This window comes from Cynocephalus volans, chromosome 5 (assembly GCF_027409185.1).
Source record: "Cynocephalus volans isolate mCynVol1 chromosome 5, mCynVol1.pri, whole genome shotgun sequence".
Classification (NCBI taxonomy): Eukaryota; Metazoa; Chordata; class Mammalia; order Dermoptera; family Cynocephalidae; genus Cynocephalus; species Cynocephalus volans.
The window spans coordinates 7,971,580-7,985,695 of record NC_084464.1 but is presented as its reverse complement, the minus strand read 5'-3'; the positions used below and the strand labels follow the sequence as shown (position 1 = coordinate 7,985,695).

Below are 14,116 nucleotides of genomic sequence, written 5' to 3'. Positions count from 1 at the left end.
ATTCCACAGGATTTCAAAAATACATTAATTTTACACCTGTAGAAAACCTAAAGGGGCTGTGTGTGCTGTGTTGATCACTGAGGCATATCACTCGTGCCCACCACTGGGAAGATATTAACATATATCATACTCAGTAGAATAGTCATACACATCAATGTCATGGATATTTGACCTAAAACTCAGTGTGCCTTTCATTCCAGTCATGGAACAGTGGACATGCTTTTCTCCCTCAGGCAGCAACAAGAGTGCGGAGAACAATGCTCTGATTTGTATGTTGTTTTTATGGCCTGAACCAAGATCTCTGTTACAAATGTGTTTGTGTGTGGGAAATACTACAAAACAGTGGCTGCCCATATAATTTTAAAAGCACAATACTAATCCATTTATTTTAATAATGTGAAAATTCTTGGTATTTTTTAGCGATGTTCTTTCCAGAGATTTCACTATTAATATTGAATATAAGTAAGAGTAGTTTTATTTCTAATACCTGCATAACAAAAGGGTTAGAAGTAATTAGTCTGGATATTTTGTGACAGTGATTGTGTGCATGTACTTTATAATTGGAATGATTGTTCAAGGTTAACGAGGCTGCTCTTCACTGTCAAATATACTTACTTCATTTGGAATGCAGCCCATACACTGCACTTACCATTAATTCAATGACTGTTTGGGTGGAACTTACTAAATAGATTGCCAAATAAAATCACAGTTACATTGTTATCTTAGTATTGCATCTCAGAACAATAGCCTGAGAACCACTGATCTGTTAGTAAAACCCAATACTGATTCTTAACCATAAAATATTAAGAGAAAATGCATTTTTATCATTTCTTTACTATGAGACTCAGATGTGGATTTTGCTACCATTATTCATTTATCCATTAATTTAAAGAACTTTGGGGGTTTTGGGGGTTTTTTTTAAAAAGCATTTTCTATGTACTTGTGCTACTGGAAATACAAAGATAATTAAGACAATATTTACCTTTAAAGACCTTACAGTCCAGCAGTAAACTCATAAAAACATAAAATTACACAATAGAAAAGTACAAGTGTAGAGTCATGCTTTGGATATTATGGGAGCACCGGGGTGGTATACCCGGCCCAGCCTGCAGAGGAGACTGGGGAAACAATGAGCAAAGTGAACAGCCAGGGAAAGCTTACTAGGGGAGGTGATATGTGGGCTGAGGCTTCAAGGACAGGTATAAATAAGTGCACTACTCCAAGGAAATAAGCATGAAGATTGAGGTGGAGATGAGGGTAGGATACTTTTTGCCAGAATAAATACCACGTGCAAAGTTTAAACAATAAATCTCCAGCACTTAGCAGAGGGCCCCTGATACATAAGCCCTCATTATGTATTATTTAATTAATCATACTGTTTTACCTGTAGTCAGAGGAGAGAAATGATAATAAACTGAACTAGAACAATGATGGGGAAAAAATGACGGTAAAGAAAAGGATCAATTTGAGACATTTTTGACAAATTTGAAACAATTTGAGACTTTACCCACAGTGAAACTGGCAGGACTTGGTGATGGTCTGGATGGGAAGTTATGGAAAGAGTTCAGGATCACTCCAAGATCTCTGAATTAGATGAATGGGTGGGCAGCTGTGCCTTTAAAATAGAAAATATAAAACAGAAATGGAAGTAAGATTTCAAAGGTAATGATAATTAAGTCCATTTTGGATGAGTTGGGGGTATTTTTAAATGTATAAGTTGAGCAGACTAGATAGATGTGTTGCTCTCTCACAAGCTTTCACCTGGATGCAGAGATCTAGGAGTAATTAGCACATGGTAATAGGTTAAAAACATAAGCATGGATAAAAATCACTCGGGGAAATATTATATAGTGAGAGGAGCAGTGGGCTGAAGACTGCTAAAGAACTCTGAGCAAAATCAACATTTAAGGAAGAAGAGGAGGAAGAAAGGCCTGTAAAAAAGTCATAAAAAGAATAACCACAAAAATAAAAAGTGAATTTTAAAAACCTGGGGCCCAAGAAGTCAAGAGAATAGCTTTGAGATGATAGACCATTTAAAAGTAGCACAGAGTTTTAATCAGGTTAGTACTATAAACGCACTGGATTTAGCAATCGTCATCCCTGACTTGTTAAGTTGGCAGTGGGGATGGAAACCAGGCTACTATCATTAAAGAGTGATTGAGAGAGTGGATGAGGAGATGAAAAATGGCTAGATTTCTTTCTATTACATAGCCCATCTACACTTTCCAAGATAAAAACAATATCAAAAGATAAGAGCCAAATGCAGCAGTGCTCTAGGCATGTAACATTGGTGGAGTAGCATCCAATGTGAAGTCAGCAGAGATTTGCTGGGCTTGCAGCAAAATAGAAATGGTTATAATTCCCAAAAGAATTTTCTAAGATCAACTCTGGGAAACAAAGTGTGCTATTAGATGTCCAATTAAATGAAACAAAGATTCCCTACAGGCAACCTGAAGGGCATGTAACAATTGCTCTCAATCATAAGAATTGATAGTGAAAATGCACTCTGCATGGAGCATGACATGCCATAGCACACCATTCAGCAATTTGAAAAACATCAAATACCTAAATCGGTGTCCAAAAGGAATTGTGCAAAATAGGCAATGTGTGGACAAGAAATCTGTTGGTAGCTCTGTGGCTCCAGCCCTAATTTGTTCACTAACAGCTCAATACATTTATAGTTCATTAAAAGATAACATTTAAAGTCAATTAGAGGCAGCATTTCAAGGGCTAAGATCAGATCATTTGATAACATATGCACCTGTCTTTGTCAGTAAAATAGCCCACTGTTAATTAATAAATATAATTTAGTAAAATTTCAGATTTAGTATCTCATTTCACTTATTTTTTAAAAGTATTTATTTGCAATAATTAATACATAGTATTTTCAAATATGCAATATTATGTATAGAAAATTAATTTTAAAATTTCATATGGCATTTTTGTCCAGTAGTTACAAATATGTATTTGAGAATGAAGAACCACTGACTCATTTATCCATTCAAAAATTCATTATTCATTATTCACTAGGTGCCATAGTATTTTGTGCAAAAGTACAAGGCAGGCTGTGGAGAAACAAAAGTGAAATGACATGTTCCGTATTGTCTTATTTATGGTCTGTTGGGAAAACAATGCCAAAAAAATTACTACATATAAAAAGCTAAAATGGTGCAAAAATTGTGGGAGATCAAAGGAAGGACTTCTAGAGGGAAACCAGAGGAACTATGAAAAAATTTTAAAAGATAAATACTTTAAATACTAAATATTAAAAGGACTGATGGAATTTATTTCACTTTTGAAAGTCATGCTGTTGTGGGCATTTGTTAATCGTGCCCCCAGCACTAACACAGGCCATTTTCAGCCATGGGTTTGGGTGAGGCTGCCTACAGGCAGATCCAGAGATAGGCCCTGACTAATTTAGGCATAACTTACACTCATAAAGATTGGTTCAGGAATGGACACATGATGAAGATATGACTGTTAGAACATCTAGGAGGGAAAGAAGGCTGGCGCTTCATACCAAGATTGTTTGTTGGTTTGTTTTTTGTTTTACCTGAAGAAGGATGAGAAAAGGATGAAACCCTAGGATCTGTCTGCAGCCACCTTTGACCAATGAGAAAAGAGTCTACCTGAAAAAGGTGTTAGCACTAAAGAGGCAAAGCAGAAAAATGGAGAGAACTGAGCTCTGGTCACATCACTGAGTCCTGAATCAAATCAAGCTTCACGGTATATGGGCAAACAAATTCCTTTTATTGTAACCAGATTGAAATGTGTGGTCTATATCTCTCAACCTATAGTACTCACCCATTTAAAATTTAATATAATTGAAATCTAGGGTAATGCATTTCTCTGAAAGCCCCCTCCCCCCAACACAACAAGCATGTTCAATATCAACTTAAACATCCCAAGTGATGCAAAGCATTATAAAATATATCCAATATCATGTTACACATAGAGCTGTGGCACAAAGCAACTCTTTCCAGAGCAAAGGTTTATGTAAATGCCTGCTAAAGTGAGAATTTAACCTACCATTCTAAGGTGGGACATAGTGTCCCCGCTTTCATACATTTTTGCCTATTCTAAGGACAGAGAATTTGAGAAGAAATGAACACACACTAGAATAAGGGTCAAGCCCTGAGGAGGCTTTTTAAAACAAGAGACATGATCAATGAAAGTTACTTGGAGGGAAGTGACACTGATGGAGTGAAGTGACACTGACTCTGAAGTATAAAGATCAAATGAAAATTGGGGGGGAAGATAATCTATTCAATATCTAAATGATATTAAGTATTAATGATAATTAATAGAATTATTAATTATAAATTAAAGATTAAATTATTAATAATTAAATTACCAAATATTTGGATATTTGGATAATTTTTAGATACTTTCTCATCTCTTTGAATTATACAGATTTCCAAATCTGATTATATTTTAAAGATATATCTATAAGAATAAACACATTTGTAACATGTGAATAGCACAAAACAGATTTCTCAGACTAAATGCTCAAAGGCCTTGATTAACTAGGATGATTTCTAAACCTGTGAATAGAAGAGAAAGGGGAAAAAGGTTCTGGTTAATTCCATGACCTGCCCTATTAAGTAGTCTGAAAACCATTTTTACAATTAAAACATTTTAAAACGAGTGTAACAGTTGATTGTACATATCTGTGGGGCCCAGAGCTGAATATCAATACCTGTGTGCAATACGTGATGCTCAAATCAGGATGATGAGTATGTTCAACACATTATACCCCGTAATCATTTTTCACGTCCCTTTACCAATTCCTTCCTCATCCCTCCTCCTTTACATCTTTTTTTAATTACTGTTTTTAAATTGTGAAATAATTATAGATTCACAAGAAGTTGCAGATAAAGTACAGGGAGGTTCTGTATACCCATCACCCTGGTTTCCCCAGTGTTTACATTTTACTTACTTCTGGTACAATATGAAAACCAGGAATCTGGTATTGGAACAATGTATATGTAGTTCTATGACATTTACACATGTGTGAATGTGTGTAACCATCATGGTCAAGACACAGAACTATTCAATTACCACAAAGATCTCCCTTGTTCAACCCATTTATAGTCACTTCTACCTTCTAATCCCAACCAAAACAAAAGTTTCAAGTAACAGTACTTACTCTTCCTAGGTAAGACGGCTCTATTTATTTTCTATTTAAATCTGGTCTAGTCTACTTTATTTCTGTAAATGCTGTCCCCAACCTTTGGTGCCATGGCCTATTAGTAGGTCCTGATCCTCAGTTTTAAAAACAGTACAATAAATGAGAAACTCCAAATTTATTCCCCTTGAGATTTTGGTTTGGGGGGAAAAACCTGACTTACAGTGAATTCTCTTTTCTAAACACAGCTGCTCATTTCTGGTGATTTCAACTTTGGTCTCACCCTTCCATAGCTTTTCCTAGCCTTTGAGGTTTTAAACTCTTCTCAGATCACAACGCAATCTCCAGACCTAACTAATTTATTATTCCAATGCAAAGAAAACAGATTTGCTAAATAAATTCCAATTTATTAATTCACCATGAGATTTATAATAAACCAATGGGGTTTGTTTCAATCAGCTCCTACTAAGAAAATCAAATACTATTACAGTAGAGTTGCATGGTAAATGCGGATACTATAAAAGGTGGCTTGGTCACCCTTCTTCTGTACAACTGAGGAATATACTTTTGCCCTCAAGGATCAATTCTTGTCCTCCGTTCTTTAATACTGAAAAGCACTAACAAAATTACTACTCTTCAACCCTCCTTTTCTTGACACCCAGGCTGGGGTAGAGAATAGTGGTGGTGGTAATTTAATTCTAACACCTGAAATTACCTCCTGGGCTTGCGCTAGTTTTCTCAAGTTCAACTTTGTGGGAGTATCAGGATAACGTTCATCTTTCAGACAGGAAATACAGTTTTAGTTTAGATTTTGCAAATACTTAGCAACATAACAACAGCTCCTTTTCTTGTTCAGTGTGCAATTTTCTCTTTGGCTGTCATTCAGGTTGGGCCAAAGAACCAAGCCACAAAGGCTCCTCTTGTGGCTTTATTCCTACCACATATTACCTGTAAACGCTCAGCCTCTTCTGAACAGGCCCACGGTGGTGATTAACAAGCCTCGGGTATATGGATCACTTTCTGGGATCCTAACATTTATGACGATTATGATCTCGTCTAGTTTGACGTGAGAAAAAAATGTCCACCTTTCACTTCAGAAGAAAAACAGAGTAGTTTAGAATTTAGGTACAAAGATGTGGAAAGAGCACATTCTTCCCCGTCCCCGCAACCAGCTGGAGCCTCTTCACCGACTGTCCTCGCAGGGGCGGCTCGGCCCGAGGCCCGGGCTCAGGGGGCGCAGCGGGCAGCGCGAGCGGCCGGGCATCGGCGCATTATGGCCCGGCCCGCGGTCACCGCCCCGCCCCAGCGCCGGGCGCTCCGCCTCCCACAGGCCGGCGGCGGCCATGGCTGCCAGGCAGGTGCAGGCGTTGGCGGGCGCCGCGCTCGGGGTCAACCTCCCGCCACCCTGCCACCCAAACCCTTCAAGGTCGAAGCAGGGTTCCGACGACAGCTCAGCTTAACCCTCTGCTCCGCTTCCCCAGGAGACTGCGGCGGCTCCGAGCCAGGCTCGCAGGACAGGCCGGAGGGAGAGGCCAGGCGCCCGGCGAACGCAGAGCTCACGGCGGCGGCGCGGGGGATCGCGGGGCTACACGCGGCCGCCCGCGCGGTGAGACCCCCTCTGCCCGCCCCGCGCCCCCGGGGTCTCTGCGCCTGCGCCTCTCGCGCGCTCCCGACCCGGAGGTCGCCGGCAGAAGCAAAGGCAGCGGCTGGCCCCCGACACGCGCACGCTCTTCCTGCTCCGACAATGTCGCTTGAAAACTGGCCACAGTTTCGCATTCCGGACAAAAGGTTTTACCAAATATCTGTCTTGAGCATGAGCGTTACTCGTTTTCTGATCAGCGTCCTAGCTAGACTCTGGTCGCAGCGTGGGGGTCTCACCACTGCCCTCTCCTTCTTTCCTTCGACTCTAACGGAGAGGAAGAAACTACAGTTGGAAACTACAGCCAGTTTATATTCTTCCTGGACACTCTTGAGCTTTATTTTCCTTCTGTTTTGCGAACTTCACAATTGCTTGTTAGCACCAATATCTAAACTTACCATTTCCCTTCACGGTTTCTAACAACTCAGACCACATGAGTTTAAAGGTAGCATATTTATATTTTTATTACCTTTACAAAAGAAACATTGAGATGAAAAGAGAGGGAAACCGAGTCCATAGTAAAGACGGAAAAGTAATATGAAATTAACCTATGTAAGAAGGTGTGTGTGTGTGTGTGTATGTGTTTGACAGGACTAGTATTATATAGTGTCACGTGTGTGTCTCCAGTACTTTTTTTTTTTTAATTTTATTTTGTCGATATACATTGTGGCTGATTATTGCTCCCCATCACCAAAACCTCCCTCCCTTCTCCCCCCCCCCACAATGTCCTTTCTGTTTGCTTGTCGTATCAACTTCAAGTAATTGTGGTTGTTATATCTTCTTCCCCCCCCCCCCGTTTTGTGTGTGTGTGTGAATTTATATATTAATTTTTAGCTCCCACCAATAAGTGAGAACATGTGGTATTTCTCTTTCTGTGCCTGACTTGTTTCACTTAGTATAATTCTCTCAAGGTCCAACCATGTTGTTGCAAATGGCAGTATTTCATTCGTTTTTATAGCTTCCAGTACTTGACAGGACTAATATTATATAGTGTGGCTTGAGCCAGAGGGTAGAGAAGAAAACCTTGAAGGTTGCTTAAAGTTGACTGTTTTTTCCATTGACAATTAGTAGGCCCTGAGAATCCACTGTCTGACCCATTCAAGTGTTGAAACTAAAGATTCATGAGGAAATGGCTGGCGGCTTTTGATTGTTCTTGTTTATACTCTTCTTTTTAAAATAAGGAGTGTAGTTTCTTCTCATACTCCACCATATAAATGTGGTGGATATAAGCGAAAAGTTTCACTACTTTTAGAGCAAAAACCAGTGGCATGTAAGAACGGTTTCAATCAGCCTAAGAAAGGAAACTTTTTCTCACTGGGGGAATCCACACTTGTTTCATCAGTGTCAGTATCACAGGTTAAATGACTGTCCAGGAGACTGTAAGTAAACCCACTAACAAGCTTGTTTTTCTTTTTCAACAAATCAGAGCTCCCTCATGATGGTCCTTCCACGCCTCCAGGCAGATAGCTCTCTTACCTTTTTCCCGGTGCCCACGTGCACCACTGAACATCTTGCTCTCCAGTCAAACTGTCAGCATCTTGCCACATCTCTGTCTGCTGCCACCATTACGTGAGGCTCATTTATTGAGGACAAATTAAGTTTGTGTGGGCAGCCAAGGAGCTCAGAGGTGCTCAATCAACGTGGGAGGCAGAGGAACAGGAGCATTCGCAGGAGCAATCAGGCTTCCAGTTTGCCAGATAATTGCCCTCAGAAGATTCCCAGAAGCTATGAAAAGTGAAAGGAAGGCTGCTACAGAGTTCCCAGCAATTTTTGTTTTTCTTCCAAGTCTGAAAACACAGGCTTTGTAAATAAAGTGAGGTCTTGACAATAGATTACTCTAGAGTAGTGTTTAGTGCTCCCAGTTTCATGTGATGTGCTTCTGCGGTTCCAAAGGATTTGGGAGGCCCCTTAGACCATCTTGGGACTGCTTGCTGGATTTCTGCTGCCCTGGTCTAACTTTGCAGGAATGCCTTAGCGTGAACCCAGACTTGAACTTTATCTGTCCTTTTGCTCCACACTTTATTGAAGAATCATAAATTGGTTCAAACCTCAACCAGGATAAAATACTCAGCCATTAAATAAGAAATGGTTAACATATACAAAATCATAGCTAGATAGGAAAAATAAGTTCTAGTGATCTACAGTAGTGCTAGGCATCTATAATCAACAATAATTTATTGTATGTTCTCAAAGGGCTAGAAGAGAGAAGTTCAAATATTGTCATCAAAAAGAAATGACAAATTGTTGCAATGATGCATTGTATACTTGTATTGAAATATAACTATTCCGTTTTTTAAAAGGAGTTCATGGCTCATGCAAAAATATACGTCAGAAGACATGCAAGTTTCCTGTGTGTTTTAATGCAAAGGCTCTATGCAAGAATGGTGCACTGAGTTACTTGCATAGTAAAAGGGTTACATGAAAAGCCTTTGGGAAATTTCCTCTGCAAAAACTCAAGGTTAGTAATATAACCCAAAGGACTCAAATCCACAGAAGAGGTTGTGTTATTTACTTTTACCTTCACACAAAGTACTTGGGACACTTTTTCATGTTGTTTGAATGTAGGTAGAGTATTCTTCCCTAACATTTGAAATGTTATACTAAACGTTGCTTTTGATCAAACTTGTGAAAGCAGTGAGTGTTAATATGTTAAAAACAATACTTTTTTCACTTAAAATAGAGCTAACACACTCCAAAAAAAAAAAAAAAAGGAGAGAAAATAGTGTAAAATGTGCAATGGAGTAACATATCATGAAGGTAAAGAAAAATGTTCAATAATAGCAAAGGTGATACTTTTCTAAAGGGACTGTTGGTTTTGATTAACACCTTTTCTGTAAATTTGAATCATTACCCACATATTTTAAGTACTGAAATTGCAACTGCAGCTTCTGAGTGAAAGTTCATTTTCAGCCTCTTAAGCTCTTAAAATCATTTAAATCACCTGTTATTAAACTCATTCCCTAGAAACCAAATGAAAAATATTGAAGCAGTGGCTACATAGTTATTGGGTATAGAGTTCTTGTTTTTCCATCAATTTCTCATTTTTCTCAAACTGTATATTTTCTTCTTATGTCACATAAAGTTGGATTCTGTATAATGTCAGAATGCATTCAGTTTTTAATTGCAAGTGCCACTAACATTGCTGGGAAAAAGCTTAATATTGTTTAAAAAGATTTTTGCAGTATTTTATGAGTAGATGGTGAGGAGATATGATGAATATTGAGATTAATGAATTGTTTTATGTTATTAATCTCCAGGCTGGTCAGGTAAACTATGTGGATCCAGCTACTGGCTATGTGGTGCTCACACAGCTTGCCCACTTGCAGAGAGGTGAATGCAGTGGCTGTGTCTGCAGACACGTGAGTAGCAATTCTCACAGCAGCAGCTTGCAGTTCAAATAAATACCTATTATTTGAACAACAGTCGAATAAAAAAGCCAAATTGACCTGGAGTGCACTTTTCACAAGCTACTTTAGTCAAGGACAATGAAGTCCTTAGTACCAACATAGGACCTTTAAAGTTAATGAAATTTTGTTTCATTTCACTGTGAGCATCAGTTCCTTTAAATGCTTGATTTGAAATTCATGGGAGCTATTTATTACAATGGAACTTTTCATGAGGTTTCAAATAAGTTGTATTCAGTAGGCAAGTGCAAAGAGGTCAGGAAAAGAAATCTAAAGTGTTGCAAATTAGATCCCAGAAAGCATTTTCTTCATTATTAGCTAAATATATAGCAACTTGCCCAGCATTGAGAGGTTGGTTTCCTTCAGATGATGACTTTTTCTTTTCTTTCCTTCTCTTTTCTATCCTCCTCTCTCTCTCTCTCTCTCTCTCTCTCTCTCTCTCTCTCTCATTCTTTCTGTGTTTCTTTTCTAGTCTGTATTTAAAATAAATGCGAGACAAGATTAACCCGAATTTAGTTGTGTACTTTTCCTAAAATGTTTGTTTCAACAGATGCATCTCCATATTCATTGATTAGGATGAAATAACTACTCCTTTCCTACTCTGAGCAAAGCATGAACGGGAATGGGTTCCTCACTATTACTTTTTCAAAGCATAGTAGTAAGGTAAATTGTTATAGGGTCAAGATTATAAACAGATAACCACCTCTGTTAACAGAACACTTTGTATGTTTTAATGCAAAAAGATGTTATTTCCTTTAACTGACTCACTTTATAATTAAAGAATAGACACTAAATGCATGTCTCAATTGCAGCCAGTATTGGAAAATTAAGCCTTCGCTTTCATGTATGTTCCTACCTGTGCCATTAGCTGTTTCTAATCAAATGCATAAGAGCTTTGCATAAATTGAGGACTTGAGGATTTTCTGAGTGGATTTTTGACAGGAAATTTCTTAAAGTTGGAAGGGTGCATTTAGGAAATGGTTCTTGGGCCCTAATTAGGACCATTTACCTGAGGTTGCTATTATTCTCCCCTTAGTTAGCAGGGCCCGATAGATCAAATAATCTATGTAACATTGTTAGCAGTCTCTAAAAGTGTACTTTTTCAAGATGATTGTTCAATAACTCAATAATAATTTGTTTTATTTTTTCTACAGTGTCCGTATGGTCAAGTCAATGTTAAAGATTCATCTAGGGCCGAGCCTGTGGCGCACTCAGGAGAGTGCGGCGCTTGGGAGCGCGGCGACGCTCCCGCTGCGGGTTCGGATCCTATATAGTAATGGCCGGTGCACTCACTGGCTGAGTGCCGGTCACAAAAAAGACAAAAAAAAAAAAAAAAAAGATTCATCTAAAAAGAAGCAATTCAATTCATATTTTTATGTTTGACACAATTTCATCTCACACTGAACCTGGAGTCTAAAAAGGTCATCTTTCTGGAGAAACAAGGGAATGAGGAAGGGACATTCATTTTGAAAAGGGGCCCAATGTAAGACAGTGTTATGAGAAAGCCCTTTGGAAGGTGGAAATAACTCAACCAATGCCTTCTCTCTACAGGCGCTCTTTCTCCTCCCAGTGCACTTCCTGCAGTAGGGAACTGGCCAAAGAAGAAAGGACATCCATAACATCATCCTATGTGAGATGTTTATGATTCTTCCTAGCAGAACTTCAAGCCTTGCTGGCAACAATAGCAAAGGAACTGCTGGGGGTGTGGGGTGGAGAGACGCTCTTACTCCTTCCTGCACCTGGAGCCAGGAGCCAAGGTCTGAAGTTCACTGTGGTTCTGTAGAGATGAATGTGAACCACCCATCAGGGGTGGCAGCTCCCACATTAAACACAATATGACCACATAAATGGGCCTCACTGCAAGAGCTTTAAGCTATATTGTATTCACACATTGTAAAAATTCAGGTTTCTTATTAGGTGTCTGTGTACAAACACATGTGGATGCTGAGAAATAGAGACTTCCAGGTTTAAATCAACTGTGGTGCTGCTCCACTTTCAAGGTTTCTGGAGACTCCTGCCCCAGGGTGCAATAAATCAAGGGAGATAGATTTCTAGATTATTTCTAACAGGGAAGGACCCAATAGAAATGGGAATCTTTTGGGGGGGGGCGAGTTACCACAGGAAGGGGTGGAGATGGATTCCTGCAGTGGTGGTTCTTCCCTTGGCTGGGGAAGGGCCCTGCCCTAGGCAGACCTCGCAGCAGGTGGATCACGATGCACACTCCTCTCTTCAGAAGCCACACTGCCCCCAGCGACTATGCGGAACAAGGAAAAGAAGGGCTTTTTTTTTTTTCGGGTAAAATGTGGGGCTCCGAAACTGTGCGTTTGGAACAGAGGGGCCCTGAGAAGAAGAGGCACTCTCTGGGCCAGGCACAGGTCTGTGTTCCAGCACAGTGCCCTTTCTCCAAAGGCTTTCCCAAAGTCTGTTCCATGTGCATGTTCCTCCATCAAAAACCACTGGGGTTTAGATTTGTCTCCTCCAATCGAGGCTGGGGAGGAGGCTCACTACTAGACAAATGGCAACTGGCATGTTGCTTTCCAACGAGCACTTTGAGAACACAAAGTCCCGGGCCAGCACACCAGGAACCTCGTCCTCCACTCCTTGCTGACAACTGCCATTTCATCTTCTCAGTCATTCGAGCGATGGCTTTGAGTTTGTGGACTGGACAATTCATCCACGGAGAAGAATTTAAAACCCGGTGCCATTTTTTCACTACCTTGCAACAAATTCAAGGTACTTCTAGATGCCAAAACAATCCCCTCCCCAAAGGGGGTGAAAAAGAAAGAAAATTTAGATATAAAAGGGGGAGTGGGGTTCTGCACCCTCTGTGTGCCTCTGTGGAGAGCCTGATTTCCTAGAAAAATTGTCAAAGAACCCACAGCTATCTTTAGCCAGGGATTGGGTTGTCCCTGGAACGTCCAGCCTACCCTGGACCTCTCGATACCCTGATGGGTATGGGGGGGCTTCAAGGGTTGACCCTTGTTCCCACAAACGATTTCAATTGGGCTCATGACACAAAACGGCCAGACTCACGGCTCTCCTTCCTGGGACTACGGGCATAAAAGTGAGTGTTAACCGGGAATCATGGACTCTAGCGGGATGAGGATATCCCTGAGGACAACGTCCTCCCACCCGAGGTTTGTATCCTAAAGTATGAGCTTCGGTGTGCACTTCAGTGTGCATATGCGCCTGCGTGCCGTGCGTGCGTGAGTGTGTGCCTGTGTAATGCAGGTCGTTATCAAATATCGGTGTGTGACCTCAAAGAGGTTAGAAACAGCTGCTTTGGACAGGGATGAGTTTAGAGCGCCAAGCATCTCAGGGTGGGTATCGCCGTCCATCCATAGATGGCTTTCTGGGAAGCTTGTCCCTTTCTGGCTGTGAAAACTGACCGAGATGGGGAGGTGGGGGCGGATTCTGGAAGAAAGATCTGAGGACGGGATGGGAAGGGGAAAGACGGGGGCAGGGGAGCTTAAAAGGTACACTTGGTGGCACTGATTGGCTGGTGGGACTAGTTAGTGAAGCCAAGTGTTAGGGTGGAAAGAGGGATTCTGTCCGCGGTGTTCTGAGTGACATTCCGGGACTTGGGATTGAAAGACAAGGCCAGGGGCTCGTATTTGCCGCTCCTAGTTTGTCCCCGACCGTCCCCAAACTGAGTGGCGGGGCCGGCCAGGAGGCAGCGTCCACCTCCGCACGGCCCCTCGAGCCGCCCCAAACCTACGTGGTTTTCACAGGCGGCTGGAAGGCGCGCGGGCAGCCCTGGCCCACCGCGCCCTCGGCCCACGCACTTACCCAGGATCGGTTCTGGTGGCCGGGGGAGGGGGCGGGCAGGGCGGGCGCACCGTCACCCGGACCGAGATCCTGCCCAATCTTACTGCTCACGTCCCCTCCCCACCGGTGCGGGGCCACCCAGCAATCCCCGGCTCCCCGCTTCGGACTGTGAGGGGC

At 41.2% G+C, this 14,116-nt stretch overlaps 1 long non-coding RNA gene across 2 annotated transcripts; it reads left to right on the top strand.

Annotated features, from left to right (window-relative positions):
• The first annotated feature begins 6,483 nt into the window (after nt 1–6,483).
• On the top strand, nt 6,484–11,950 carry LOC134377849 (uncharacterized). 2 transcript variants are annotated; one of them, XR_010023583.1, is made up of 5 exons: nt 6,484–7,212; nt 9,068–9,225; nt 10,025–10,126; nt 10,722–10,834; nt 11,723–11,950. It is a non-coding gene; the product is annotated as an uncharacterized LOC134377849 (long non-coding RNA). The 2 variants fall into 2 exon arrangements; XR_010023582.1 differs by having other exon boundaries at nt 11,326–11,950.
• The last annotated feature ends 2,166 nt before the right edge of the window (nt 11,951–14,116 follow it).